At 36.5% G+C, this 14,007-nt stretch overlaps 1 long non-coding RNA gene across 1 annotated transcript; it reads right to left on the reverse strand.

Moving 5' to 3' along the window:
• Positions 1 to 8,598: 8,598 nt before the first annotated feature.
• On the reverse strand, positions 8,599 to 13,349 carry LOC149844107 (uncharacterized). Its single transcript, XR_016430955.1, has 5 exons — positions 13,112 to 13,349; positions 11,247 to 11,627; positions 10,886 to 11,143; positions 9,088 to 9,322; positions 8,599 to 8,867 (listed from the first exon to the last, which is right to left on the reverse strand). It is a non-coding gene; the product is annotated as an uncharacterized LOC149844107 (long non-coding RNA).
• Between the last annotated feature and the right edge of the window lie 658 nt (positions 13,350 to 14,007).

Consider the following 14,007-nt stretch of genomic DNA (forward strand, 5'->3'; position numbering starts at 1 on the left):
GTGCGAGCTCCAGATGATGCTCGTGCTATAATATATGTCAATCTTGTTGAGATATATAGAAGGCAAGAAGCAAGATTACAAGAATTGGCATGTACGCAGGGCCTTCATGCATTGGCACAACACAATGCAAAATCGGATTCAGATGAAGAGCAATAGGAGGCACAAGCCCTATAAACCAGAGTTACCGGAAACACCTATGGAATAGGAGAAGCGCGCTTCCCCAGGACGCGCTTCGGAAGCGCAAAACACGGTGCTTCCGAAAAGCGAGGGGAAGCGCAGGTTCAATTGAGGAAGTGTGCCCCCCTTTAAAGGGAAGCATGTACCCCTTTAAAGGGGGGCGCGCTTCCTATTAAAGGGGTACACTATTGTGGAAAGGACGAATTTGCCCTTAAATTTTTGTTTACACATAAATCTGTTTTTACTAAGGATAAAATGGGTATTTTACAAAACTCGTGAAAAAACAAAACCGAAAGGGGCTTAGGGTTTTGTTTTTTCACGTATCATCTGACTCCTCTCTCTCTCTCTCTCTCTCTCTCTCTCGAGTTTTCGGCGACCTCCGAGTTCCGACGACCTCAAAAAATTCCGGTGACCTCCACCGACTTACGGCGATAAAGATGTTCAGGACCTTCAGGTACGCTATCTCTTCTCTCACGCTCTCTCACTCTCTCTATCTCGAATCTGTTTCGCCTCTCGACTTTTTTTTTCCTTTTTTTTTATGAGTTCTGGATCCGGTGGGTCCTCGGTGAAAAGGGGACGCCAAGAAGCAAGGGCACACTGGGCGTAGGGTGACCTCCGGCCACAAAGATGCAAAGAGAGACGTGAAGAGTTGATAGTGATTGGGTTGTGTCAGCTGCGAGCTAGGGAGAGGAGGACCTCTGACCACTTGTCGCATGGCAAGTGGCGGTGTTGGGCATGGGGGGGTGGCTCGACAAAGACACACAAAGAGGGAGAAGGTTGGGGGAGGAGGCTCCAATAGAGAGCACCACCGGTGGGTTGGGGCTCGCTGGAGGTAGAGATGGTGGTGTGTGAGGTGTGCATGCCGAGGGGGGTGAACCAAGAGGGTGAGAGAGTGAGAAGAGAGGGAGAAGAAGAAAGCAAAGAGAGAGGGTAAAAAAAAAACAGAGAGTGGGGGTTATAGATGGTGGTGGGTGCCTTATTGTATGGGTTGGATCCAACCAACTGAGATTGGGTATAAATGGGGGTTAGAGTGGTTTGGGGTTGGATCCTTATGGGTCCAACCCAAACCAAGTAGGTGAGAGGATGGTTTGGTGGAGGCTTTTGGTTTGGGTTGGATTCTTATGGATCCAACCCAAACTAGGTAATTAAGAGGCATAGTGGGTTGGGTTGGGTTGGGTCCAAATGATGTTTATTTTTTTGTTTTAGTAATTGGTAAATTATGAGAGTAACGATTTCATTGATTTGTGTTCTTCACTCTCCATCCTTTGCTGTTAATAATAGTTTGTTTTTTGTTTTAGGCTGATTCCATGTGGTGAAGCATAATTCTTTTGACTCTTGAAATTTCAGAAGTTGAATTCTTTCCGTATTACATGGAGTTATTCACTCTAAATGATGACCACTACTTAGTTTTTTAGTGTGTCTAGATTTCTAGATTAGCAAAAATGTATTTGTTGAGCCATCTAAGTTTTCACTTTCTGTGTTTAGAATAAAAAATGACTTCAAATTAATTACTACAAGTATTAGGCTGAAGGTAACTTGTCCATGGGTAGTAAGAACTGGTACTTGATGTTCTACATAATCGAGCTCTTTTGTTCTCTACATTCTTTTTTATTGTCATCCATTTGTCCTTTTGAACTTGTCTCAGTATAAAGACAACCATATATGTTTTAATGGTCTTAATCTATTGAGACTTGAGAGTTGAGAATCTAAAATGCATATTTTTGTCTCAGATTACATTTACCTCACCCAATTCCCATTCAGTGTCAATCTGAATTTTGTCTTTCTTCATTGTGATGTTGTCTTTGTTTAACAATTTTTCATAAATGCAATCTTTTGAAAGAACTTCCTTTCCTTTTCTCTTTTTCTTTTTTTATTTTTGTCTGCTTCATCATAGTATATTATAGATAGATCTTTCATCTTTATGAATGATGCTTATTTAAAATTTTAAAGTGTTTTAGGTTGATTCATATACTTTTATGATGCAGGTATATTTGCTTGTTCTTTGCTTCATTAATGACCATCAAAAGCTATGATCACGACAATTATGATGACGATGATGATTCTTTGTACAATTTGGACTTGGAGCATGAATCGTCTAGTGGTGTTGGAAATGACAATGCAAGAAAGGGTAAGGCGTCTTCTGATTGTGCACAATTTGAGGACAAAAAAGAAAATTGTTTTGACGAGGAAGATGAAGAAGAATATGACTTGGATGACTACTATTATGAAGATGACCAAAATGATGAACCACCTAGCATGCATAAAACAACTATCCTATGGCGTCATGTATTGAAACAAAAGAAGAGTGGGCAAGGAAAGCAAGGTGGAACCCAGATTTTTATGTGCAGGCACTGCAAAAATATTTATCATGGGTCATATACTCAAGTTTTTGCACATCTCATGGGATCTCCAAAGGGACAAAGTGTTGGGAATGCCTTTTGCCCTGTAGTTGCAAAAAATGCATAATTGGCAAGAAAAAATAAGAGGCAAGTTCGCCGAGTGGAGGTTTCATCAAGTGCATTTGAGTTAAGGAGATCAAGAATTGATAATCCGAAGAAGCCTATTAATATGACTACATCATCTAGTGGAAGCCGAAAAACAGTTGATATTCGTGATACCTTTAAAAAGGTAGAAATAGATGATGTAGATCACAAAATTATCAGATTTTTATGTGCAAGTGGCATACCTTTCAATGTGCTTCGATCACCATATTGGGAAGAGATAATATTTGCAGTTAGTAAAGTGCCTGGATATAAACCCCCATCATATGAAAAAGCGCAAACAACGTTGCTTGACAGTGAGAAAGAGTGTGTTCATAGGGAGTTAAATGAATTTCGAGAAAAGTTTGAGGAGTTTGAAGTTTCCATTGTCTCAGACAGTTGGACAAATATCAAGAACAAACACTTGATAAATATACTTGCATCAAACTGTTTTGGCTCGATGTTCTTATATGCAAGCGATTTTTCTAATGTGCAACAATCAGCTACAAACATTGCCGAGTTTTTGAAGACGGAATTTAAACTTGTGGGGCCTTCTAATGTAGTGCAAGTGATTACAGACAATGCAGCAAATTGCAAGTTAGCAGGTATAAGTATATTTTTTGGTCACCTTGTGTTGTGCACACACTTAATTTGACCTTTAAGGATTGACACATGAGTTTCATTGGTTGGGAGAAACATATTTGCAGAGTAAAGAAATTGTAAAGTATATCACAAATCATTCAAAAGCACTAGCAATCTTTAGAAGCAATGAAAAATTATAGCTAATAAAGATTGCAAAAACAAGGTTTGCATCACATTAGCTTGATGTGAGGGAAAACTTGAGGCTCACAGTAGTTTCAGATAGATGAAGTGAATGGAAACAGTCATGCACGGATGAAACTATGAGAAAAATTGTTGTTACAACAAAAACAATTGTTCTTGATGAAGAATATTAGGATACTGTACGTTTAGCATTATTGATTACAAAACCCATATATAAGATGATTAAATTTTGTGATCATAAAGGCCCTATAATTGGTAAAGTGTATGAAAGCATGAACAACATGTTGGGAGAAATCAAAGACAATCTAAAAGGACAACCAGATTTGTATGAAAAAATTAATCAGATTGTCTCAAATAGATGGGATAGAATGAATGTGCATCTCCATAGTCTAGCCCACATGATTACTCCAAAATATTACGAGTCAGAGTATCTCAAGATCCCAGCAGCAGGAGGGGTCAAACAAGTTTCTTCTGGTAAAAAAAATATTTTATTTATTTAATAAAGTTCAAAGTTTAATGATTTAATTATTTTATTATTTCATTTGCATTTTCTTGTTATAGTTATTAAACATTTTTTTTGCAGAAAAGGATAATGATATCTTAGACGGTGCAATGCTTGCGCTTGAAGTCATATCTGCTGGAAATGAAGAGCTATCTACACTTTATAGGTCACAACTTGTGGCTTTTGCATCAAGAAGTGGAAGATTTAACCAAAATGCAGCAAGAATAGATGCATTGAATCCTACAATGCTGGTGCTTAATTGGTGACATTTTTATGGTGATGATACACCTGAGTTGAGAGCATTATCCATTAAGGTTTTATCTCAACCTATTGGCACATCTTCTTTAGAAAGAGTGTGGAGCACCTATAGTTATATTCACAATGTTAAAAGAAATAGGCTCAATGAAGAGTGTGTTGATACCTTGGTGTATATTCATTCCAATCTTCGATTGATTGATAGGTATAATTAAACTGTGTTGTACTTTTGTTTTGGTTTTTTTTTTCTATCATTGATTGTTTATTAGAATTCATATTTTATATTCTTGTTATAAAAATGTGCAACAATCGCTACAAAGAAGGACCTAGTCGAAAATGGGATATCAATCCAAAACTTTCTATTGTAAAAGAAAATACGTTGAGATTAAAGGACATGCGTTGGAGAGATTTGGATGATAGTGCACAACAATCAAGCACTATTTTCAAATCCAAACCCAAAGATGCACAACCAAGAGCTCAATTACCTCCAATAATCATACGTACAAATGAAGTTGAAGAATATACAAATCAATCCAACAGAGCTAGTAGAACTGCAGATATACAAGAGCGACCATCAATTCCTCAAGGCTAGATTGATTGTTTCTTTAGCAGAAGACCTAGGCAAGATATTTTGATCTTGTGTTTTTTATTTTTACTTTTTTCTATATATGTATTTTTTATATTTTAAATTAAGGTTTTTGAACATTTTCATTTTTTAACATATTCATTATAAGAAATGAAGGAAGGAGCAGACGGCATGGTCATAGAGGATAAGAAGCACATGATGATGCAAAAAGTTCTCGATCTATTGCTAACTTGAAGGAGAAGAGAAAGATGACAGATTAATGAACTATTGAATTTTTAATTATTCTTTTGATGATGTAGTTGGAGTAGTCTAACTTAGAAACTTTTATGTTACTTTTTTTGTCATGGTCTTGTAATATTTTGCTGGTTTGATATGCACTTTTATTTTGAACCTTGCATGATGAAGTGAAGTAGTGGATTATGTTAATTTTAAGTTTATAGTTTAGAACTTTATAGCTTATAATTTACAGTTTAGATCTTTATAGCTTAAAATTTTAACCATATCTCTATGTAATCTTTTAGTTTATTGATTTCTCATTTTCTATGTTGCAGAGATCACAAGATTTACAACAATCACAACATCAAATAACAAGTCATTTGATTCTTTCATTGAAAAAGGTATGCTTTTTAATCAAATTTATTTATTTTTTTAATGCATTATTTAGTGCTTGCATGCATTTGTTAAATGGTTGCAACAAAAATGTGAATTATGATCTTCTCTTGATGTATTATTTTTTAAATGCTTGACAGTTGTAATATGATGCATTTGTTAAATAATTGCAACTTATATTTTTTATTGTCTTAGATACATGTTTTATTTTGTCAATGATGACATAAATCTTATTTTTTGATAAAATAAAAATATATAATTATATTTTCGCTTCTCTTTTGATTCTTATTCGCTTCTCACTCGAATCCTATGTCGCTTCTTTTTTCGCTTCCCTTTCGCTTCTCACTCGAATACTATGTCGCTTCTTTTTTCGCTTCCTAGGTCGCTTCCGAGACGCTTCCTGGTTCACTCCTAAGTCGTTCTGCACTTCCCGCTTCCTAAAATTTTAAAAGTGCCTCGCTTCCCGCTTTCGCTTCCCGCTCCCGCTTCTTCGACTGTCAACTCTGCTATAAACACTAGCTGCACTACAACAAGATGTCATTTTTTTATTATGAACAAGGAATGTTTGACAATGAAGATGATTGATAAGTCTTTATATAGTGAATTGTGCAGTTGTAGTAAACTTTGGAGTTTTTACAATTATGTAGTGAATTTCTATGTTATCGACTTTATAAGTTTATGTAATGAACTTTTGAGTCTTTTGACTTTTATAGTCATATAGCAAACTATGTTTTTTATGTTTTATTAAGCAAGGTTGTTTGTATCGTTACTTTTTGACTTAACGACTGTATTGTACGATACGGGTATGGCACACTAAAAAAGACCTGAAACTTACATTTTTTGTTTTGAGTTTAAAAACCCTCTTAAGGGCCGACTTCTACACGTGCAGAGGTTGTTGAAAGGAAACCTATACACCCTAGGTTTCATGAGATCGATTTGGGAGCTGATCTGTGTGCAAAGGACATGGCTTTTGCGATTTTCTCAAGTAAAAGTGCATTTTCACCAATTTTTTCACTAAAAGTGGGCTAAGATAAAAAATCTTTATTATTTGCTTATTATTGAGTATTTTTTGGGAAAGATGGCATCGAAAGATCCAACATGACAATAATGCACTCAAGTAACGAGTAAAAATCGATTAAGAATCAAATGCAACTATTGTCAAAATAGTTTTTCGGGTGATATCTCTCGGTTGAAGCATCATTAACCAAGACACATCATAAAGTTGTCGCATGCACCTAAACAAAATTGTTGAATGTCGTAAAATGTAAATGCCAGCAATTACTTGATGATCTGAGAGGAAAAAGGTAAGAAAGAAAGATGAATGAAACAAAAATGACGTATGCGGAGCCTTGAGAGGATGCGTATTACAAATATGAACTCCCTACTTCTGATCCTACAACACATAGCATATGATTAGAAGTAGGAAGCTCTCCAACGAAGGAAAAATGTGAGATTGGTGCCAGCAGTAGTGTCGCAGACACAAAAAGAAGAAGAGGAGAAAAAAGAGATGAGCAAGAGAGAGTTCTTCGAGAGGAGGACCAGGAGGTAGAGCTAGAGGCTATATTAGAAGTTTTTTCTTTCTTAAGACTGTCCCTAAGGTGCAACCCGACATTCGTACTGCTATCATTCAACATTTAGTCAAGCAAGCAGATGTCACAGTTGAGAGATGGTTCTATGATGCTTGCATTCCTTTAAATGCGGCAAATTTCTTTCATTTTTAGGCCATGACAGATGTCATAACCAGTATCGGGCCTGGATACAAGATGCCTTTATATCATGCTTTAAGAGAAAATATTTTATATGCTAATGTGAATAAAGTGAAGGTTTATTGTGATGAGATGAGGCAATCATGGAGAAAGACTGGGTGTAGCATCGTGACAAATGGGTGAACAGATAGAAATTCGAAAACCTTGATAAATTTTCTTGTCTATTGCCCCAAATAAACCATGTTTTTTAAATCAATTAATTTGTTTGATACGCCCAAGACAACAGATGTATTGTTGAGGGTTTTTGACCAGGTTGTGGAAACAGCCTCCAAACATTATACAGTTCATTACTGATAATGCAGCAAATTATAGGACAGCAGGTAAAGAATTAGTAAAAAAAATTGGGTCATTCTTTTGGACCATGTCTGCCCCCCATTACATAGACCTCATACTTGAGGACATTGACAGCATGAATAAGGTACATCAGTAAGTTGGATGTTGCTAAGAAATTAATAAATTTAGTTATAATCATGCATGAGTTTTGAGCCTAATGAGAAAATACACTAGTGGTGTTGAATTGATTTTTAATGCAGTTACTAGATTTGCTACAAATTTTTTGATAGTGCAAAGTTTAGTAAATAATAAAGTTGCACTAAAAGAATGTTTTCAGCAGATGAGTGAAATGCATATCCCCATGTACAAAAAAGAAAGCCCAGAGAAATTGTAGTTATTGTATTCAGAAGTGAATTCTAGGATTCATGCGTGAAGTTATTGACAATAACTTTACCCTTGGTGAAGGTGCATACCAGTTATGGGTTATCTCTATGAGGTTGTGGATAAGGCAAAAAAGGCCATTAAAGATAATTTGAAGGGGAAGAAAATTTTTTGCATACCTATATGGAACATCATTGATCATAAGTGGACTATGGACTAGATAACTTCATCAACTTCTTTATATTACAAGATACTATTTAAATACTGCATTTAGATATTCCCCTACTTTTAAAATGGATAGGGAAGTCAACAAGGGACTTTTGGATTGCATCGAAAGGTTGAACCCTGATTATAGGGTTCAAGATCAAATTCGCAAGAAAATGAAAACTTATGATAATGCATTATATGATATGGGAGACCTGCAGTAGTATAAAACTGTGCCATAATGCGTCCAAGTAATTTATTTTGTCTATTTCAATTTTAATTTCAAATTGTTATTTAGTTACGATGTTCTGTATGATTGTATATATGTTATTGTCTTATCAATGATTTTTCATTTTCTTATTTTTTTTCAGACTTGTGGTGGGTCAGGTTTGAAAATGATGTTCCATATCTGAGAGCTTTTGTTATTCACATTCTAAGCCAAACATATAGTGCAAGTGGATGAGAGAGAAACTAGAGTGTCTTCGAGCAAATCTATATCAAAAGAAGAAACATATTGGAGCACAAAAGGCTCAATGACCTCATCTATATTTGCTACAATTTACGACTGATACAGAGGTATATAAAATTGTAAAGTTTATTTATCATTTTCATTCAAAACTCAACTAATTTTAATTTTTTCATGTCATCTTTTTTAGGCAAATAAAAAAGTTATCAATAAAGAGCAATTCAATCCCATCAGTTTGGAACATTTTGATGAATTGAATGCATGAGTTGAAGAAGCAGAGACTCTTTTAAATGAAGAGGACATTCAATGAATTAACATGGAAGGAGTACAAGAATCCTCGTACCATTAAGTTGTTGAAAGCATCGAATACAATGCCAGAAGGACCCTGTATGGCAATTGTAGAACAATCTTATAAGAAAGATAGTTTAACTCTAATAAACCTTTCCATGGAAAAGAGCGATAACTTGGGTGAAATTCTGAAAAGGATACTGAAAAAAACTAGTGGCAATGAATGTTCTCTATATACAAAAAAGAAATTTGGTTTTCATAATAACAGAGAAAATATGATTAAGGGGGAGAAGAAGAGAAAATAATGATTGACTGACCTATCAATCATTGATAGAAGGACAATCAGTAAGGTGAACTATAGCATGATGCAGCTCCTCCAGGTCTTCCAAATAGATTCTCTTAAGCTGCATTTGCTTTCTGATGTCCAAGATGAGGCTGCCAATTTCAGCCTCAATCCTCCAGGATGCATCCTCTAGTTTCTCTGGACTTAGTGCATCATTCTCTAGCAATTGAGCTAACCATTGGCAGCCATCCATTTTTATACTATTTAATCTGCAAAAGAGAGCACAAATAATTTACAAACAATGATTAACATCATACACCTTACAAAAATCAACCAGGAAATGCACATTTGCGAAACTAAGGCTGGTAAGTGAGCTACATCTAAGCAACCCTAGCTCGGCAGATTCAAGTTGTAAGATGGGATCAATACAGGCTGTGTTGAGGCTGATCCAGGTCCACATCAGAGTAACATGATGTGAATAAGGATGTGTGTCTGTATAGGTTCAATACAATGAGGTCAACTTATATTCAGCTAAATACTAACAAATCTATCCATTTATATCTAATATCTTTATCTTGTGTATTTCTAGAAGTGTGTAAAAATGAGACACTGGTTTTGACTAGCTTTTGCATCCATACCTAGTCCACTTGTGCAGATACCTCCATATCAAAAATCATATTCAGGTACCAGGATAAGGTTGCATATCCTTGCAAGCAGGTATTGGTTGGAAGGTACCCCAGACATATTCTATCTGCTTTCAGCACTCATGAATCAAGCCCAACTCACACAGACATTCACCAACATAGATCGTACATGCACTAGCACCTAGCCACATACACACATGCATATATACACTTAGGTTCTGTTTGGGAGCCAGAATTGAGAGGGAGACCATAATGGAGATGGAAGCATTGATGGGTCCGCAGAGATGGGAGTGGAGTTCATAACAACATCCTCGGAAGGATGTTGTTGAACTCCAGAAAAAACAATGCTCTGCTCCAATCTCCCCTCTGAAATCCTCTCCCCTCTCAACTACTCCAAAATAAATCAGCGGAGCCAAAGTAGGGATCTCGGAAATCCTGGTCTCCACTTCCAACACTGTCTCCCAAACAGAGACTTATTTTCAAATGACAATCCCATTTATGTAGGCAACTTTTATCTACTGTGAGAAAGTGCAGATTGTAATATTTAAAGCAGCTGAACTTTACCAAAACTAGAGCAGCCTAAACGGTCAATCATGCAAGCTTGCACAGCTGATAGTCAGCTTGTTACAGCTTTACAGACAACAAGCTCGCATAATGCTGCAATTGTAAGTCCACATGCAGTTTTCTTTTCTTTTTTTTTGAGAAAGAGCCCAAGTTACAGAATGCATTATTAGATGTACAGAACAGAAGAATAGACCAACACTATCATGAACAACTACGGATGCAAGCAGGCCAGTCTGGCATCAGAGAAAAACCAATGACATTTGAGTTAGATCCCAGAAGCTAATAGGTCTGACAAAGTAGTTTAAATCTGTTAGTATTTGGTAGTTCCCACCAGCTCATTGATGACTTACCATCACAGTTTGGCACATAGTAGTCATAAATTCACAAGAGTACTCGCCTCTTCCAACTCAGAGGCACTAAATGATGTTCACTTGCATCAAATACACTTTTACTGTGAACCAGAACCAAACTACTTACAATTTTGCATGGCAGCTCCTGACCTAAAGACTCAGGACCTAACCAAATCCCAAGTCTCATTCAAATTTCTGCTCCGTTCTCACAAATTAAATGAACGCATGAGGGAATAGGAAAGAATATATTAGTACAATTTCAGGGAACCCTTACTTCATCAATATGTCTGGCACGGCGATGTTATCTCTGATGCTAAAATGGGCATCAACAGTGCACTCACTGCTTCGAACAAGACTCGTCACAGGTGCACATGACATGCACACTGAATGGATGGTAGGCTCAGCAGTTTCAATGTTGATATTGTAAATTCTAACAGCAACACAAAATGAAACGGGAGCATCACAAATTGGTAACAGCTGACTTTCAACAGAAATACACCCAGCAGAAATTGCTCGTCTTTAATTCGAAGCTCTGATTTTTTTTTCACATGGGAAAAAAGTTAAACTGAGAATTAAATGTACTAGGCGTTCGTTTAAATAAGCACAAATGAAAAGAAGAAATTAAAACTTTGTACCTTAAATTCTATGTGGCAACTAGAGAGCCCATTGTCACCAGTTCTCATGAATGATGTCTGGATCTTCCCAAATTTTGAGACTGCCTCTTTCAACTGCTGGAGGGTAATGCTGGGTCACACCTTGTCAACTATAATACCATTTCTTGAGAGTTTTTGGCTAAGGGATGCATCACTGATGGGGCTCCCTCTATCAGAACCAAAATCTATTCCAGCAAAGCCATGGTGGTTCCCCAAGGAGAGTCTGGAGCTGGGAGTACAATTTTGTGGTTTAGGCAGTGGTTCCATGCCACTATCCTTCGTGTACATCGAGTGTACACTGGATGCAGCACCATTGGCCATTGCAGACTCATTGTCAAGGAGCTTCCTTGAAAGTTCTGGATTCTGTTGGAATAGGATCACAATTTAAATGAACAAAGAGCATAACAAGCACTCAAGCAAATCAAAGCACACTGTAATCGAAGTTTTCATGATAAAGACAAACTAAACACATAGAGAAAACCAAAGATTTTAATAAAGATAAAAATAAATGTTACCAGAAGCTTCTTAGATAGGTGGGAAGTTCGCAACTCGCTTCGGAAGTGCGATAATCCTCGCTTCCCAAACTTGATGAGAACCTTGATTCCCCCACGCTTCTCCTGTGCTTTTCACAGGATTCATCTATTCTTCTTATATGTTCTCTCACTTAACTTTTCTTGTTTTTTATGTGTTTTCTCTAACTCTTCTCACTCATTTCCATGTGCTTTCTCTAAATTGGTAGTCATCATTTTTAGATTTTGTTAAAAATTTAATTCTTACACTAAAAAAGACATGAAATTTAATATTTGTAGCTTTTATTTTAGTTTTTATTTGTGTTTCATTTTGATTCTCATTCAATTCTTATATATATATTTTTATTCCTCGCTTCCCGCTTCCTATACATTTTAAAATGCATTGCTTCTCGCTTCTCACTTCTGCTTTCTGTATCATTTCCCACTTCCGCTTCCTAGTCGGGCAACCTTGCTTAAGACTAAAGAAAGTTTCACACATTTTCAAAACTTTGAAGGCATAAATTGGGTTGAATGTGATGTGACCAGATAATGTAGTTCCATTGTCTTAACCAACGAGGATCTTCGTTGAAATTTCATGTTGGCAACCCCGCTCCCACTGTGTGTGCATGTGTTTGTGTGTATGTATGTGTGCATGCTGGTGTGCTCAAGAGAGACCCACAACCCAGGACCATGGATCATGTTTTGCAACTCAAAGTAGAGAATCGGTAGTAACCATGTGAAAAGAGAAAATTTTCATGCACAAAAACAATAGTAAAAGCTGATAGACACCGGTCAACAGTAAACAAATTTCCATCCTTTTCTAATAACAAAAAGCATAGAAAATACAGCCAGAGATTAGAGTGAGAAAAGTTACTTCATTACAATAAAAGCTATCAAAGATATTTAGAATCATCAAAACAACAATAAGAATAAATCAAGAAGCCCTTCAATCAGATATAATTCACATAATTTAAGAAAATAACAAGAACTAAGAAGAGGATGTGCAACACATTACTGGACCTTCTTCTATTAAACCATTCAACACTGTTTGAGACTGGTAATGATGTAGATTTTTAAAACGTCTGGTTGAGAAATTCATAATCAAAGATTTCATAAAAATCAAGATAGCATTTATGAATTCAAACATGAAGACATCTAGAATGGATTTGGCACAGACCATAATCTGAGCCAACCAAATTTGTTGTAGATTCAATTTAGAATCTGAACATGATTGGAAACCAGGTTGGATGGAAATCCAGCCCTCATCTGACCCACTGACAGTCCACAATTTATGCATTGCAAACAATAATAATGTGCCAAATATTCCTTATTCATCACCTTTGAAAATTCACCACCAGCTTTAACAGTTGGGAAATCCAGCTCAGCAAAGTCATCCTCTTGACTGACAGAAAGCTCTAACTGCTTAACACTCAGAAGTCCTTGGTCTCCCTGCCTTGAAAATGAATGGAAATTTTCCTTTGAAGATGTGGTACCAACAAATCTTTCCCAAGGCCAGCACTTATTTGCATTCTTTTCAGAAGAAGTATTGACACGATAATCAGATCCAGCATTAAACCTGGTACCCAAAATTAGAATGATACTATCAATGTTAAAATCATTAAACCTTCTAGACACAATATATGGAGATGCAAGTCCAATCTCTCACTAATTATCTTTTTTTTTGGATAATCCAAGGGGGAAACCCCCCATCACTGACTGCACATTGGCTGGCCTCCGGTTGGTAAAACCCTTGAGGTACCCGTTACCTGCTGGGGGAGTGCACCCAGATTCGACCTTATGGCAAGGGACGCTACCCATGGGTTTCAAACTTGTGGCATTCCGCAAACTAGGTGACATTCACAAGTCGCCTCTACCAGATGAGCGGAGCCCTTGTGGGCAATTATCTTCTTTTTTACAACAATAGCAACTCATTCCCAGGCTTCAAACAACTTTCAGACTGATACGATAAACCATGAGAACATAAATATTGATAAGCAGTGAACAAAATATTTAATCATGTACTATCCAGGTGGTCACAAATAACTTCTTATATCTTATCAATAAGCCTAAGTTGATAAATTTGAGCAAAATTCACAATCAGAGGTCGTTGGGATAAGGCTTGATGATAATGATGGTTCGCCATCAGAGCAAGTTGTTTTACTAAAGAACAATGACAAAGACTTAACTATTAAGCCAGAAAATAACAATGGATCACATTGGCCTAGTAATAAGCA

Source organism: Nuphar pumila, chromosome 3 (assembly GCF_984573655.1).
Source record: "Nuphar pumila chromosome 3, dmNupPumi1.hap1.1, whole genome shotgun sequence".
Taxonomy (NCBI): domain Eukaryota; kingdom Viridiplantae; phylum Streptophyta; class Magnoliopsida; order Nymphaeales; family Nymphaeaceae; genus Nuphar; species Nuphar pumila.